Source organism: Micropterus dolomieu, linkage group LG20, assembly GCF_021292245.1.
Source record: "Micropterus dolomieu isolate WLL.071019.BEF.003 ecotype Adirondacks linkage group LG20, ASM2129224v1, whole genome shotgun sequence".
NCBI classification, from domain to species: domain Eukaryota; kingdom Metazoa; phylum Chordata; class Actinopteri; order Centrarchiformes; family Centrarchidae; genus Micropterus; species Micropterus dolomieu.
This window is the reverse complement of record NC_060169.1, coordinates 2,101,144-2,118,844: the sequence shown is the minus strand read 5'-3', so window position 1 is coordinate 2,118,844 and position 17,701 is coordinate 2,101,144. Positions and strand designations below refer to the sequence as shown.

At 47.9% G+C, this 17,701-nt stretch overlaps 1 long non-coding RNA gene across 1 annotated transcript in view; it reads right to left on the bottom strand.

Moving 5' to 3' along the window:
* LOC123958579 overlaps positions 1–17,701 on the bottom strand; it is a 35,471-nt gene that overhangs the window by 4,420 nt on the left and 13,350 nt on the right. The window lies entirely within an intron of this gene.

Genomic DNA, 17,701 nt, shown 5'->3' with positions numbered 1-17,701 from the left:
GAGGAGAGAGAGAGAGAGACAGACAGGTGAGGAGAGAGAGAGAGAGACAGACAGGTGAGGAGAGAGAGAGACAGACAGGAGAGGAGAGAGAGAGAGACAGACAGGTGAGGAGAGAGAGAGAGAGAGACAGACAGGTGAGGAGAGAGAGAGAGAGACAGGTGAGGAGAGAGAGAGAGAGAGACAGGTGAGGAGAGAGACAGACAGACAGGTGAGGGGAGAGAGAGACAGACAGGTAAGGGGAGAGAGAGGTGAGGACACGGGAGGACAAAGACTGTGGCGGAGGAAACAGACTGGGAGTCGTCACAAAGTAAATACAGAACTTGCAGAAATGTTATTTACACAGTACAAAGTATTTTAATCAAACTCAGCAGCATCGTGTTTCTGCTCTGACCCACTGATAAGAGCCAATCAGGAAGCAAACGTGAGCGCCATCGTTTTCACCGTTCAGCACTAACACGCCGCGCCGGAGTTTAAAACCAGAATGTTTCAGTCCGGACGGGAGGAAACGTAGCAGAAAGTCTGAGTTTAAAACGAAGACGTAGGAGTGTGGACGGACGCTGAAGGACAGAAACAGACTGTCCTGAACCGGCCTCCCTCGGCTCTCTTTGTTTCTGGTGACTGATAGCAGAGCCGTGACCTTGACACGCAGCGAGTTTCTAAAACAGGAGATTAGATTTGGGAGTTTTAATGCTGCTCTATAAGCTGAGCCCAGCTGTGCAGGGACACAAAGACAGATTCAAGGCCGCTCCTCTGAGGCCCTTTGTAGAAGTTAAGAGGGAAAAGCCTCGGCCCCCGGGGACCTGCTGTGATTCAAGCACCGAGCTAATCTCAGACCCCCGAGAGGCTCAGAGGGGCCGCAGGAGGGGACGGACATCCAGATAATCAGATCCTCAGGATGGGAAGAGAGACGTCAGCCTGGACATGTCTTCAGCCTTTCAGGGAGAAGAATCGTCTCTAAAGCCGATTTCGCCGTCAGGCTGCGATCGGGGGTAAATCAGCGATCGATCGGCCGCCGCCAGTCGTTATGTGTGAACTACTCAACGACACATCGAAACGCTGACACATCGCAGACGCCAGCCAGATATCTAGCACGCCAAATATCTGGAGGAGTCGGCCGACTGACGTCCACATCCAGCCAATGAGAGCAGGCGGCTGCTTTTCACTGCAGAACCCTTTTTCCTCCCCTGCTGCTCTCTGTAGCTCAGACCTGCGGAGATAATCCATCCTTTCTCCCAGATTCTTTGTCTTTATAATAACAAACAGCTCTTTTCTCTGTAGGTTCGCCTCATTTCCTGTTTCACATGTTTTCTTGACTAAACGTGGTTTAGTCGGGTGACACTGTCAGCTCCTGTAGTGTGTGACCCCCTGTCAGCGATGAACGCCACAACGACTTCAAGACTCCCGTCACATGATGATGAACGGCGCGGCCATCGTTTGATTTAGTTCCATGAAATGAAGAAAAATCGAGATTTTTCACATAGCGCCTCCATGTGAAAGCAGGTTTTAATTCAAACGAACATTATTATACATTTTAAATATGCTTCTCTTCTCCCCTCACTCAGACACACCAGAGGCCTCCACCTCAGGTAAACACCTGCACCCTGCGTGTTCACTGCTGCTCCACCTGCTCCTGCTGGGAAAATATCACCGCGACTCGGTTAAGTGTTTAACTGAGTGAAGTCTGTGCGAGTGAACACGATGACAGATGGGTGTTGACATCTCTATCCGATGTCAACGCCCATCCCGATGTTTCGATGGGGACATCGCCCAACCCTAGCAGACATGAAATCTGGAGACCACAGTCGAACCTTAAAGTTGATGAAGTTTCACTCAGGCGGCAGGATTCAGAAAGGAGGCGTCTGTAATTAGAAACTAGTGATGAACACCTTTCAACTCCATCTCTCTGACAACACCTGAACTCACCACCACCGCTGTGCCATGCACTGATAACTGGCTGCGGGTGGTTGAGCCTCTGAATGATGTAATATGGTCATATATCTCTTTGGAACAAAATTTGCTAAATTTTGGGTCATTGGTTTATTTTTTACATTACTGTGTCTTTATAGGGGCTGAGACTAATGTGACCCTCACGGTGCACCGTACATATCGCGACGTCAGCGAATCAAATCAAAGCACAAAAATCTAATGGTGACTCCAAGGTAGGGTTTGGAGAAGAGGCGTGACAAAGACATGATGAAGATGTGCGGGAGCAGCAGCGCGTGTTTTTCTGAAGATGCTCAGGATGTAAGTTTTCTTTTCATTACGGTCTCTTTAAAGCAAAGACGAGTCTGCGGACTAAAAACCGGAGGTCAGTATTTTCAGTAACGCATCATGCAGTTTAATGGCAGGTGAACCCTCAGGCTGAAATTCACTGATTCGCCTGTTAATAATATAATAATGGTGAAGACCAAAGTCCTCATAGGCAGGTCCTGCCACTGGGACGCCACCTTGGCAACGCCTCCGGGCAGCTATTTCGGACTAACAAGACCGGTCTGAATGAATGGGCAGAGAGCCAGATCTGCACTTTCACTGGTCACCGGGACATAAAAACTACATGATCAGAATCTGCAGTAAAAATCGCTCCAACATAAGGTTTAAAAAGCGTTTCCCGACCCGTTCTACTTCCACTGTGCGTGCCTCACCACTTCCGCGCGTGTGCATTGCATTGAGGATGCGATGGAGTGGCGTGGAACTGGAGCTGGTTTTATTGGTGCGATTGTTAACACTGGGTTGTTCATGATCATTAAAATACTTTAGTCTTATAAAATGTTTCCGGTATCTGAGTCGGTTTCAACTCGTATCTTTTCCCAATTTTTCAGTTATTTGGTTGAATCTTATTTTTTGTAAAATGTTGTAAAATAAACAATAAAACAAAAATATACTGGCAGTTGAATAAATGGTCATAAATGTAAATGCAGAATAATCAATATTAATTTCTGTATATAAATTCTAAATCCTGAATCTCTCCCTGCATGTGAAGGAGGTCAGAGACCTCAGAGTCCAGACCGTGTTAAATTCAGGTGGCAGGATACTTTCCCAGACCATGTGGGGGGAGGGGGGTTATGGCTTCATGTGTCAGGAAGACGGCAGACAGTTGAAGTCCTCCAGTCTAAGACCAGGACTTTGTAGTCCTCGGCCCCGGGACTGTCCCGTCCAAACAACACAGCACTCGACACCGAGGACAGCGGACACTTCCTGTCGCTGACAGGTCCTGAGAAACGTCTTTGTCCTGAGAAATGAAAGCTGCAGCTGCAGGTATAAAGGCTGAATTCCTTTCCTGACATCCGACCCGATAGGCGGCGTGGAAACAGCTTCCATCAGGCAGCGAAGCGGCGCCCAGTGGGTCAGTGTGTTAAATGTGACACAGATGACCAGACTGACCCGGCGCATGGTACCTCCAGACCTGAAACACCTCAAAACCAACGAGCCCCCAAATCTGGATTTCTTAAAAACAAACACAAGGCTCGCTCCCTGACAGCACACTGGTTCACAGCTGTTCCTCTGCCTCTCCTGGAAGCCAGACTGTTGTGAAAGTCCAACAGAAAGGTTCTCTCTATTACCTCAGCACAGGTAATCAGGCTTTTTACCTTCACACCACAGAGACACCTCAGGCCAGCACCTTCCCCTCCGTCCGTTCACCACACTCACTTCTTTAAACTTCATCACACTTAGGATTTGGTTTAATCTACATGATCCTTCTGTCATTTTCCTCGTAGAGCTGCAATGATTAACTGATAAGCTGCTTAAAATCTGCTACTATGATTTGATTTGGATCGATTTATCCAGTCCAGATCCCAGTCCAGCTTCTTAAACGTGAATCTGTCCTGGTTTCTTTCCTCCTCTGAACCTTGGCTTGAGGACTAAACGAGACATTTGAGGACGAATAAAAATAAAGGAGGTATAAAGAGCTGGAAATGAGAATAACATCTGCCCTTTAAGGCCGAAACCAAGTTTTCAGAGGCTTCAACAGGAAACGTCCCTGCGTTTGGATGCAGAACCATAAATCAGAGAAACTCTGGCTTGAGCTTCCCGAAAACACCTCGTGCAGCTCGTGCAGCCCTCTCTGAACCATGACCACACTCCACTCTGTCCACAGAAAGCTGCTGCTGCTGTTCATTAAAAACTGAACGTTGTTGAGTAAAGTTCAGCTGATGTGTGAGCAGCTCTACTTTTCATTTTAAAACAGAGACCTTTGCTCCTGCCGTCCGGACTAAAACGGCGAAAACGAAAACCTAAAACGGAGTCTGGAAACGCTGCAGCCCCCCTTTTTCGTTTTGAAACTCCGGGTAGCGCTGTAGTGCGTACGGGCAAAAAACAGAGGACTTTAGAAACGATGATGCAGACGTTCCCGTTTGGCTCTCATAAGTCATGCAAAGCAGAAACACGATGTTGCTGAAAGAGTTTTAGTTTTGGTGTTTTTATTAAAGTATCTTGTACTGTGTAAATAACACTTGTACTGTCCGTGTCGCCGTATTTACTTTGCGACGACTCCCAGTCTGTTTTCTGCCGCTTTTAACTCCCGTGTTACATTCAGTAACAGTGCCAGCTCGTTCATGCAAAGTAAAACCAGCTTCTTCGTCTGCTTTACTTTATTGTTTGGCCAAATCTTCTGTAACTATGGAACAGACCATCTGCTTCATGTTTACACCGGCACACACACGCTCAGTGTACCTGAACGGTCACTGGATGTGTTGTTTTAGTACAGACTGAGATCAGCTCTGATGCGCAGCTAAAACGCTGCTGGTCTTTGTTGTTAAACAGAAACGGAGCAGTGCGGACTCTGCGTGGAGTCGACGCGCCGCTGAATAACTGCATGTTGTTTTGTGTCCCTGCATTACGAGCCTCATCAGAGCTCCCATCAGTCCATTATCTGAGAGCTGAGAACATTCCTGCCCCCCCGTCTCTTCACCCAGCAGCCCCTCAACAAGCCCCAACAGGCCTGATTCTGAGGGAGAGCCTGAACACGTCGGCCCTCCTCCCTCTGATCTTTGTCTCTCAGACTGATAAAGTCATTCAGACGGTCCTTCTGCCTGTTTACAACACAACAAAGCACTTTCTGCTCCAGCGGCTGAGGGGCAACATATTTACAGATGACGTGGAACCTGGTTATAACAGGCTGCTCTTTGTTTACCGTCCGGATGGCAGACCGGCTGGAATCAGTGAATCTGCCTCCGAGCCGACAGTGAAACAGCAACAGTAAACCACGGTGAGGCTGCGGAGGTGCGGGCGTGCTGCTGCAGGTACAGGTGAGGTGACACGATGAAGTATGATGTAGGAAGTGAGGATGCCCCCGAACACAGAGGACTAGTCATCGCACGCTGATGTTAAGGCCAGTAAAAATAATTAACCAACAGACATCACCATGAAACTTTCCTAGTTGATTACTGACATTAGGACAATCATTTTTTGTTTTCTGAAATTTTATGTTTAAATATGCAAATGAGGCAGTATCTATTTAAATACGCACTAATCTGAACACTGGATGAAGTCATGTTCAAAATGATTTTCTTATTTTGTTGACATGTTAGACTCAAATATTTTTACAGAGGGGATTCTGGATATTTCTTTTTATTAGGGAGTAAAATGTTCGCTAGTTCAGGCTGTGGACGATATATGAACAAAGCCCTCAGTACAAACCTTCAGAATATAGTCAGGAATAAACCTGGAAAGTTTGGTGTCTGGAAGAGCTGAGAGATTTCAGGCTCTAGAGATGCGAGGTGCAAAAGAAGTGACCACACAGAGACGAAGCTCTGCAGCAGATGATCTAAACTCTCCTCTTCAGGTCTCTGTAGTGACGTGTGTCTCTGCTGGACCTCACTGAGACCACCTGATGAACTGAAGCTGGTCTGCAGACTTGTGTAGTCCTGGTCCAGACTGACACCCTTCACGCTGCTTTCTCCTGTAACTCGTCTCCATCTGTAGTTAATGAGCCTTTAAAATACTAATTTCAAGCTTACGCACAAAGCGAGCCGACCTGCTAACGGCAAAAGCAGTACCGACTGTGAATGTGCTGAACAACCAGCGAGGAGTTCACATCGCAGCGTGACGTCCGCTTCACCCTGGCAAGATCTTTAAACCGCCACCTGTCCAACAGATGACGCTCATCTCCAATCTTCAGCTTAAAAACAGAAACTTCCCAAGTAAAGACTCTACAGCTCCGCTGTAACTCCTAAACTGATCGATCACGCTGATGACTCAATGACGGGGTGTACTTCGTGTCCCGAGGCACCGCAGCGAGCGGACGGCTGGGCCGAGCCGGCCCCGAAGACGGTTGTGTACGTGGTCATCCTCCAGAAGACACAACGAAACTGATGAAAACTGTGTACAGATATAAGTGAGCGGTACGCCACGCTCACATGTGTAATGAGAACTGGACGTCAAGGCATGGTTCTGGCCGTGTCACAAGAGGAAAGGCCCGGGTTGTGGCCGCCACCCCCGATACTCTGGTCAGAACAGGAAGTGCAGCTCCCGGATGGAGTTTGAAGGCTTCTGGTTTTTTTACCTGTGACTAACCGACCAATGAAAAGTCAGCCTCTTCTCCTCGGCTTGGTCCACCACCAGGGGGCAGCAGCACTAGGAGGAGGTCCAGTTGGAGGATCAGGTACCACTTTATTATGGTTCTATCTCCTTCTCCATGACGACAGAAGTAAACAATACAACCACATGACAAAGTCATCTAGCAGGAATGTGCGCCTGTGCGCATGTGGACGACATGTGATTGGCCGGATCGTGTTGCACTGTGTCGAGGCAGGTTAAAGTGTTTTTGCAGATGACGCTGCTCTGTTCGTCCCGACGGAGGAGGCTGTCTGAACACGCAGCCGTTACTTCACTGTCTCAGGAAATGTTGAAACTTCTACAAAGAGTTAGAGCTGGGGTTCCCAAAATAATAAAGCTGAGCTGTTTTTGGGGTGTTGCTTTTACATTTACTAATTTAGCTGACCTGTTTTCCCAAAGCTATTTACAGTTGCTATAAATATCAGAGGCAGCTAGGGGTTAAGTGTCTTGCTCAGGAACACATCGGTAGGAATGTCACTGTGGGAATCAAACACTCTCACACCAAAGGCATGTGTCTCATCCACTCTGCGTGTTCACCACCCCCCTCTGGTTTGTTTGTAGAGCACTACTAAAATGATCAACATCACACATGAACTGGTTCCAGCTCAGACCTGCACCCAGGTAAACAGGTAGGGAACCACTTTGTCAGAGTCCTCTGATGGTTAACGTCTCCCAGAGATCCAGTCTGACTGTGTCTGTGAGGATCAATCCTCCAATCAGAGAGACAGGGTCAAAGGTCACTCGAGGGGTTAACTTCAATAAACCGGGTCATATGTCAGCAACATCAGGGTCCAAGACCATACATCACACGGGCCGAGTGCCAGATCACCTAGAGTCAACATCAGGACACCTTCACAGACAAATGGCACCATGTCTGCTCAATGTTACCAACGGCCCCTTTACACCGGGCTCCAGAGAACCTGGATATGATTTTACCCTGAGTACACCTGGCGTTAACATGCATCTCCACACACGGACATTTGGAAATAAAAGCTTCTAGTCTTTGACTAGAACCAGCGCCCCCTGGCTAGCTAGCAGGATGTTGGCTCTCCTCCTGGGCCTGTCGAGTTCGTAGCGGCGGTCAACATCACAGCTAGGCTTTAGCAAACGCCTCCTGAGCCAATCAGAGACAGAGTAGGGACGGGTCTTCACAGAAGGCATGCTGGGTAGGCGTGCACAGCGATCAGTCCAGCCTCTCCTGTAGGCCAGATGTTGCTGCTTTCGACTAAAAACACAAAACTACGTTTCTTATTCTGAAACCGCAAATCAAGAAATTTCAGAGGTAAATTTAGGTTTTCAAAGTAAAATGTTTCAATGCTCATGAACGCTGAGGATGGTGACGGGGGGGATCACGTCACACGCCAACATGTTCCTCTCTGCTGAAGTCTGTGCAGTCTGACGCGCTAACTGATCCATCAAACATTTATTACATGAGCACAAATTATGACAAATTGATCTTGCCTTGTTTTAATAGCATGTTTCTCTTTCTTTTGGAAAGCCCTTTGTGTTCTGTGCTTTTCTTATGAATTATATTTTAACTGCTGCCTGAACAGGCTCAACACAAATAATCATTTAGCTGACGCTTTTCTCCAAAGTGACTTACAATTGCTATTTTATTTATGTCAGAGGTCGCACGCCTCTGGAGCAACCAGGGGTTAAGGGTCTCTCACACCAAAGGCATGTGTCTTATCCACTGCTCCACCACCAGCGTTCTGTTGACCCTGAGCTCTCTAACGTCCCCTGAGCTCAGAGGCAGCGTGATGGCAGCTTTTGAAGACATGTCGCTGTTGCAGAGTTGGGGTCTCTGCCGGGGTCAGTGAGGGAGCACAGGAGGAGCCAACACCGGGTTTCCTCTGCTCTCTGGACACAACAGCTGCCTTTCTCTTTGTCTCACTTGTAAATGGGCAGATTTTCTTTTTGACAGCATCAACGCTCCGCTGGCAGCCGGATAGCGGCGGTGAGTGTGTCCGCCATCTGTAATCTCCTGAAATAAGCGTTACGTGAATTTCTCGACGGAGGTTACCAACACCTCTAAATCATCTGACCCTAAATTCAATGATAGTTGTTGTTTCTGCTCCATTTTCAGTTTGTTTCATTAAAAAAACAGCGATTAAAAACTGCTTAGTTCGGCGAGATGAGAAAAGTGGCATTGGTTGCTAGGTAACAGACATAAAAGTTGATAACCGGTGTTGGATTGAGTGTTTAGGATTTCCTAACCTACAACGCTGCTGAATGATGCTAAATTTTACTTTCTCTGTCATTTTCCAGGCGTTTTCCATGACTGGAAAATTGGTCAACAGTTTTCCAGGTTTTCCAGGACAGGTGGGAAACCCTGTCACACAGTCCGATAATACAAACGGGTTCTGGTTTCAGTCTGTGTGGATCAACCTGGTTCTCCAACATGTCTGAGCTCGTGTTTTCACTAACATGTCACCTTTATTCATATAAATATATGAAAACACACCCAGTCACTGTGTGTGTACAATCACACAGCGTCTCCATGGTAACACCGCGACTTCCTCACGGCTCAGGTGTGTACAACCTGGTCAGCGTCTGCTGTTCATACAGAGCGAACTGAACGAAGACTGAAGAGCAGAACCCAACTCCAGGGTCCACACATAAACCGAAGACATTACTTTAGCTCCAACGATCAATACGAGCGGGAGACGTAAAGACAACAGCTCCGTTTTAGTAATTCAAAGCACAGAGAGCATCCTGACAGCTGTACCTGTGCTCACCTGTCACACCCTGAGCCTCCACAGCAGCTCTGAGATGTTTCCTACATGTCTGCTGCATCACACCGTCCCAGTCTGGATCGGTGGAAACTTCAGGATCTCTAGAATATAAGTTCTGACAGTTTGAAAAAACTGTACTGGTACTGTGAGCTGCTGACAGAGGCGCTTCGGGTGTGTTCATGACGCGCTGCGACGACGACTGAGCCGAACACCTGCGGGTCGAGTGTAAACCGACTTCACCTCGCACACAGAGCAGACGCCTCCCTCTGCAAACACACACTCAGTGCTCACTGTTTCACTGAAAACACCTCTGGACAAATGTTTGAATACTACACCTTGGAGGAAACCCTACACCCTGCAGCCCCCCCCCCCCCCCCCCCCACCCAAAAACACACACACTCTCTCTCTACATGTGCTTTGAACCGGAGCTGCCGGCTGTGTTGGTGATCTTACCATGGTGAACGCAGGGTCGTGTCGGTCGCTGTATATTCCAGTTTGGGATCATTGTTGTCCTCCAACTTAGTCTCTCTCTCTCTCTGTGGTGTGTCAGGGTCTCTCGTCCTGACCGATCTGATTCTGCTGTAACTCTCAGTGGAGTAGCTCACATGTTAAGCCCCACCCACCAGCTGTCAGTCATTCTTCTCTGGATCCCCCCCCCCCCCAACTCTGTCTCTCTCTGCTGGCAGCAGAGTGTAAATCCACATTTATTACTAACAAACTACTTATTCATACACAGAAGCTGATCAATTCATTTTTTTTTTTTGTCTTTTCTATTAATATATACACACATTTACAGTTTTTTAATTTTTTTATGTTTAATATTTATTTTTACTATATTTTTATATATGTTTTTATTATTATCAACACACAAACACACTTTTACTGTTTATTTAATGTAATGTATGAAATTAATTGTTGAAATATTGTTGCTTTACATTCATGCCAATAAAGCTGAATTGAACTTAAAGTGTATATATATATATATATAAAGTATATTAAAATGAAATAGCAATAAAAATGTGACTTTTTCAAATAGTAATCAATGACTACCAGGACCGTCCTGGCCCTGGGAGGTTTTCTGTCAGCTGCAGGTAGTGATCACTTCTGGACTGAGCAGAGAATAATCAGAATCAAAGCTCCGACAGTGGGAAGGATCCGACTACTCTCTGGAGCCTTCTGTTGAATCCATTACGGCACTAACAGGTTCCACATGCTCACTGAGAACAGGGACCTGGACTGAGCTGGATCTGAACAGCTGGAGACAAACTCGGGGTCGGGGGTGCAGTCAGACCCTGAGGAAACCCGGAGATGATGATGTCGCATCATCTGGCTGCAGCTGAAGCAGAGTTCACACGACATGGTTTTAGGCCCGATTCTGTGGTCGACGCTCGCCATTCGTTATGTGTGAACTACTCAACGACGCATCCGAGCCTCTCGCTGACGCCCAACGCCAGACAGCACGCTAAATATCTGGAGCCATCGGCCAATGAGAGCAGGCAGCTCCTCTCTGTAGCTCAGACGGTCCCTGCTGCATCACGAGGGGTTTCAGAGTGAAGCCGTCTCCTGCTGGTTTCTCAGCCGCCGCCCACCGCAGCCTTTCAATATAGTGACCGACTGATCGATCGGTTCAGCTCCACACCTAAGGCTGTCACGTTAACAGACAGGTGAAAGCAGCTGTTGGTGTTCCAGGTCTGAAAAGTCAATAACTAATGAATGAATTCATTAGCAAGTGTAATTTATAGGGCTCAGTTCATTAGTCAGCTACTGTATGATATTATAAACAAATAAATGAGGCGAACCTACAGAGAAAACAGCTGTTTGTTATTATGTGTGATTGATCAATGATTTACCCCAGATCACAGCCTGACGGTCACCGAGCTCGGCGGCTAAAAATCGTGTAGTGTGAACTCGGCTCTAGCCAACATTATCGGGCTGGCAACAAAGGAACAGCTCTCACAGAGCTCCTGAGCTTGAGGTTTGTTTCTGCAGTTAGCGTGTTTAGATCCAGCTGTGCGACAGCCAGACTGCATGTTCTGTGTTCTTTCATTATATTAGTGTCAGTGTTACCTGAACACACCTGCTGGTCCCAGGCTGGCACACTGAATGTTTGCAGTAGGAAGCTTTCAGCGGATTAGACCAGACAATGTGAACGGGTCAAACAGGAGCTGGTGATCGGACCCCGACCAAACGCCTGGCGCCTGCACGTCTTGCTGCCAGCAGAGGACAGGAAGCTTTTTAGTCCTCTGAACGCTAATGAAGCACGGACATGTTGCTTTGGTCTCCTGTCTCCAGAGGAACCAACGCTTACTCACATCCACTGAGTCTTTTCTATTTGCTGAGTTATCATTTAGTATAAAGAGAGAAGAGATTCAGGCCTTTAAACTGTTAAACATTTAGCTTTTATTCAAAGCGACTTACAGCTGCTGTAGATGTCAGAGGTCACACGCCTCTGGAGCAACGAGGGGTTAAGTGTCTTCCTCAGGGACAAGTTGGTGGATGGGTCACAGTGGGGGATTGAACCCGTGTTTCTCACACCAAAGGCATGGGTCTTATCCACTGCGCCACCCCCAAATATATTGAATTAAACGATCCTCACACTGGAAAAAGTGCAACCAGAGAATCATTAATGGGACGACTGAATGTGCTGCTGAATGAATGATGCGAGCTGTAAGTGGCTGTCCTGCTCCAACACATGTCCATGACGCTGTGTTCAGGACCACGCTCTCTGATACAGACCTATTAACGGTGACCCCGACCTTCTGCGAGCTGACAAATGGCGCTCTGCACAACAACAGACAGCTGCGTCGGCACATAATGAAGTTTCTCTGATGGACAGAGCAGATGAATGTGTCCACTGCGACACAAAAGGTATTAACCTACATCCTGTTCCAACACTTCTGTCTCCCTGCGTTTCCATCAGTGTCCATATGGTTTACCTGCCACATGATGTTCAGTGCGACGCCGCCTACTCGTCCAGATACACAACGCCGAGCAGACGGTTCTTCACACCCTGTTTGCATTAAAACGACTCCTCCTCAGGTTCAATCCCACCTGTCAGTCATGGCCAGAGTCATTTCTGCACCGCTGCTGTCATGGTAACGTACCGATAATTAGGCGATAAACAGATTTTACTTAATTTTCCTTGTGCATATTTGTTACAACAGATTTTATCAGAACAGTTCTGAATGTTCTGCCTCAGATTTGTTCAAGTGAAAAGTTTAAAACCACATGAGGCTTTAAACTGAAGAAATAATGATCTGACATTTATCCTGATAATTATGGAAATAGTCTGAAATGAAATGTTTTATGGTCCGTTTCGCCCAGCCCTCTAACAAACGGCAACACACGGGGCCTGAATCGCTGATCCAGAGAGACGTTCAGCTTCACCAGCAGCAGGAGGTCAGAGGTCACAGCAGACACAAGTTCCTGTTGGGTCTGAGGTCTCCGGTCACCTCCACAGACCCCAGGTCAGTTCCATCCTTCACACCTGGGCGACGAATTCATCACATCGGCCGCAGACGCTCCTAAAGCTCTGGTGACCTTTGACCTTTGCTGTTGACTTTGGCGGGAGGAGGCGGGGCATAACCTGCCCCACTCTACAGAAGCGCTCTGTTCTTCTGCAGAGCCTCTCGTACCAAGAGGTCAAAGGTCAACGACATCAGGGGCAGCTCTCGTCGAGGTGAACACGTTGAAGCCCGGTTTATACTTCTGCTTCAAATCTACGCCGTAGACCGACGCGCACCTCCCCAAAAATGTACCTACTTGTTGCGCAGACCACAGGAGCTGTGATTGGTCGGCTTGGTAGCGTCACATTTTCCTCCTGGCCTACAAGAAGTGCTCTGAAGTCAATTTAACTGACGTTTGCCCACAGACGTACACTGTGAAAGAAGCCGCTGTAACACGGTGGGTCCATTTTTTTGAGTGTCACAACTCTCGTGCCATGTTTCACTATCAGAGTTTGATCCATTCGGTAACATTTGGAAAGTCTAGAAGAGCCGCAGGGTCGTTATTTTACCCCATTCAAGTAAGCGGAGAGCTAAACAGGAAGTCAGCTGGCTCAGTGGCAGAAGTCACCACAGTGGACGCTATAACGCTACTGCCAAGACTAGACCTGCTAGCCTAGCTCTAAAAAAAAAAAAAAGCATGCTCCTGCCGCTCCGTCACTCAGAATACGAACGCCACCGGTTCTGATCAGCCTCGTGTCAGGTCGTCCGTCCCGTTCCCCGGAGGAACAGAAGCTTTGTTTGTGCTCTGCCTGAGAGGAACTGGATCCAGAGACGCCGCCTGGAGACCAGCTTCAGCTCAGAGACCGGGGAGAACAGGGGCTCTGGTTCTGTTCAGGAGATAATAAGAACCACATTCAGAACAAAAGCTGCGAGTCCGGTTAGCGTCGCTCTGATTGGTTCCATAAAACACAACCACGCATATTCTCTGAAGAGGACACAGTGCATTATGGGTACAGGGAGCAGGACAGGAGACGCTCTGAGGAGGAAATTAAAGAGAGAGCCCGACTGAAGGATCCAGTTAATATCCTGTCGGTGTGAGCAGCTGAGGTAACAGAACACATCATGTCTGCAGACTCGAACACTGAGCGTCTGATCTGAAACTAATATTTAAATATTGATTAAACACACCTACAGACTAATACATTCAGACCAGTGGTCCTCAATTTGGGGTCCGGGGACCTTCAGGTGGCCTTGAGGGGGTTCCAGGGTTCCCCAGCAAAAAGGGCAATCTTTATTTTTTTCACTGTAATTCCATCAGTAAGTTACACAGGAACGATTTAGGTCATAGTTTTCATACAGTTGAAGAAAACCCCTTTACAGTAAATACTCTAACGTTTGTAAAGTCAACAGTTGCACAAACTGCCATGCTGTCGATATTCTTTATTATTCTTTTATATTTTTCATAGCTTGTCAATTTCATACTTTATATATTCAGATTATAGTTATGCAAAAAGCCACCAAACAAAATTCCTTGTACGTGTAAACCTACAGAGCGATGAAGCAGATTCTGATTCTCTATCAGAGGGGCGACCCCGGGACAAACTCTTATCAAACTGGGAGCCCGTGGTCTAATTTGTGTTAGTTTAGGGGTCCGTGGGGTGAAAACATTTGAGAACCACTGTGTCTAAAGATGGAAGACATGACAGTCCAGGCACGTCCAGACACGGGCCAAACTCAAAGTTCATGAAATAAAATGTTTCTTATCAATCTGATGTTTGACTCAGACGTTATCTGCGGAGTCAGAGGAGAAACCTCTGTCCGGTTTAACATTCTCCCTTTAAAACAGCAGCTGATCGCTGAGCAGACTACCGAAACCTACAGAGGTATAAACATGCACAAGAACTTTCAGCTGTTGACCTGAGACATTTGGACTTCTTTGATTATTTTCATATGTTCATATGTAGCGACTGGGAGAAAACTATGAGCCCAAACTCAGGAACCACACAGGCAACATGTCCACATAATAAAAACTACAAGTGGAAATGAACCTTCCAAACCCAACTACATGAAACCTAGAGCTGCCCTGCCATGAAGGACGGGGGAGGACGAGGGAGGACGAGGGAGGACAGGGGCAGAGGGGGGGGGACCTGCCTCCATCTTGGCTCCAACATCAAACTGTGCAGCCAGTTTCTCCCCCTGCAGGCCTCCACTAACTGTGTGACTCTCTCCTCTGAACCTTTAACACCTTCAGCACAGACTCTCCGAGCACAGTTCTGATCTGACATCAGGTTTATTCCCACTCGGCCTCCACACACAGTAACAGCGCTGCATGTCGGCCCTTCGTCTGCCGCCTCAGTCTGGGATCATTTCCATCAGCTCTTCCCCTGCGAGTAAAACATTTTCACACGCGGTCCTGGTGTCCTGTGAACAGGACAGAAACCCTGCAGACTGCAGCACCAGCGTGAACCGGGGTGTAAAACACGCTCTGATGCACTCACCAGTGTTCTCCTCGCTTATTCACACAGTTCAGCACATTTACCTGTCCTGAAAATCCCCTGACATTCCAGGAATTCCAGGACCAGTGAATAAAGTTTAAGAGTCCTTCAGGTCCCTGAAACCCGGCCAGAGAAGGAAAGCATTGAGGTGCAAATTTGTTCTTTCTATTCAGTGCACAGAGCAGAACCACGGGGAGAGACCCTTTACTGACCCCGAGATGTTTGTCTTCATCAGAGCATGCAGATGTTAAAAAAGCTGCTACATCAGTCAGCACCACGATCGGTGAGGTTTCTGAATAAAACAACCTGTGCAGCAGATAAAGCCAGCGGTGCAGGAGGCTGAACGAGCAAGGCACTTACCCTCAGAGACCGGAGTCCGACTCCCACTCAGCCCCGTCAGAACTAAAGTAATCCAACAGTGACCACAAAGACCAGGACCGACAGAGCACGACGGAAAGCCCTGACAGCAGCGGAGTGCAGAGAGAAGCAGCTCAACAGGGAGAGGCAGGCAGAAATGTGTTCAGAGAGAGGATCAGGCTGCAGCCTCGGACAGCTCCACCCACAGCTCGCTCGCTCGCTCTCTCTCTCTCTCTCTCTCCCCCGCTGAAGCATGCGAGGCTCTATCAGATCCACCAAACAGCTGCTAACACACAGACACACACAGTGAGTGTTGGCAGGAGTTTACAGCACATTCTTTGGACAGCAAATCAAACCTTTAAATAGGCCAGAAGAATCCTCCTGACCTCCACAGAGAGCTGGGCCTGGTTTAGAGCGGCTACTAAAAGCTGCACAGATCAATATGTTCACATCAATAACGGGGCAGATGACTTAGTGATGTCACAGCGTCTCTGGGACATTATCACATACATGGGACATTTCCTGTTCTGGGACGTCTCAACTGTTACAGTCTGTGCTTTTTTTTTTTGCTTTGCTTTTGTTTCTAAAACCGCCTGACGATAGCGTGCCGAAAACCTTCTATGGAGAGAGCTAGCTACTGAATGCTAACACACTGAACGGCCACAGCTGAGAAACGCACAACATTAAAAGCATCTGTAGTTTGAAATCTGCAGGATCATACTTTTTAACACCGGGAGGAAGCTTGAAAAGATTTATGCAAGCAGAAGCATATTTTTAGGAGTGAGCTCAACTATTCTGCAAACTGCTCAGTGTGGTTTCAGGAGCTTTTATAAAAAGGAGCCCAGGGTCAAACATCCCTCACCACGTCTATGGACAACAGAAACTTTACATACCAGGAAAAGAAAGAAAAACACCTGAACTGCAGCGAGATGTTTTTATTTCATCAGACGGCAGCTGGGAGGGATTCGGAGAGAAATCTGAGACAACTCCCCATGTCTGAAACATTAGATATTCTGCTGCTATCAGCGCTGTTCGGATCAGTCTGCCTCCGTGTTCATCGGACACTCCAGAAGCCGGCTGCTGACCAGCTCCAGGCGCCGTTTACAGACATTCACGAGCATCACAGCCGACACCAGAGCCCGGCGTGGTCCAGTGTCCCTGTGACCACACACAGCTGGGCCGCAGTGGGCACAGGGTGGCAGGAAAAACGGCCGTATTAGACTTTTACAAGGCCGCCCAAATGGTAACAATGAGAGACTTTATCCAGCTGAACGCACCGCATCACAGTCTGCAGCGCTCACAGTGTGAATGTGTAGGTAGCCTCTGGAAAGAGATCAAAATAAACTGCACACTTCGAGTTCAAAGGTGGGTCTGAGATGGTTGCAGATGCCTCGTTAAGACCCGTGCGTTTGGATTCTGCTTCTCGGTTCCTGACTTCCTGCATATCTCAGCTCCTGATTGAACTGCATTTTACAGTCCATCAAAGTGTCTCTGATCTGCCTGCAGCTGCTACGCCGACCTAACGTCGCCTCATTTGTTACATCAACAAAGCATGAAGACGAGAGTCCTTCTGGTTCCAGTCCTGGACCGTGGTGGGCCGCAGCAAACACTCAAAAGTTTGGCTCAGCTTCACTAAAAAAAACTGCAGCAGCTGCAGTCAGGAGGTTCGGTGCGAGGGAGGAAGCAGCTCCAACATGACGAAGCGTTTCCTTCGACACGGCGTGAATCTGAAGGAACGCTTCACCGTGTTCAACGTGTCGCGCTCTCCCAGCAGCAATGACGCCCCAGATCCAGCTGACGCTAACAGCAGCAACGTCTCAGGTACAAAACACAGGCGAGCCGACGTTCACCTTTTATACTGAAGGGAAACCAACGATGGCTACAGATGAGACGCCGCTCTAGGACAGAGACTCCTTTTGCTTTAGCCATGAAGGGGAGGAGGAAGAGGAGCGAGGAGGAAGAGGATCTGTGATGAAGGGGTTGGAACCAGAAGCAGATGAGTAGAACCAGAATCGATAAATTGAAACGATACCCAACCCTAGCCTGGACACACAAGAGTCAGGAAGCTGCCGGCTGGCGTGCGTCGACATCTATCGAATGTCCAACATAAAAC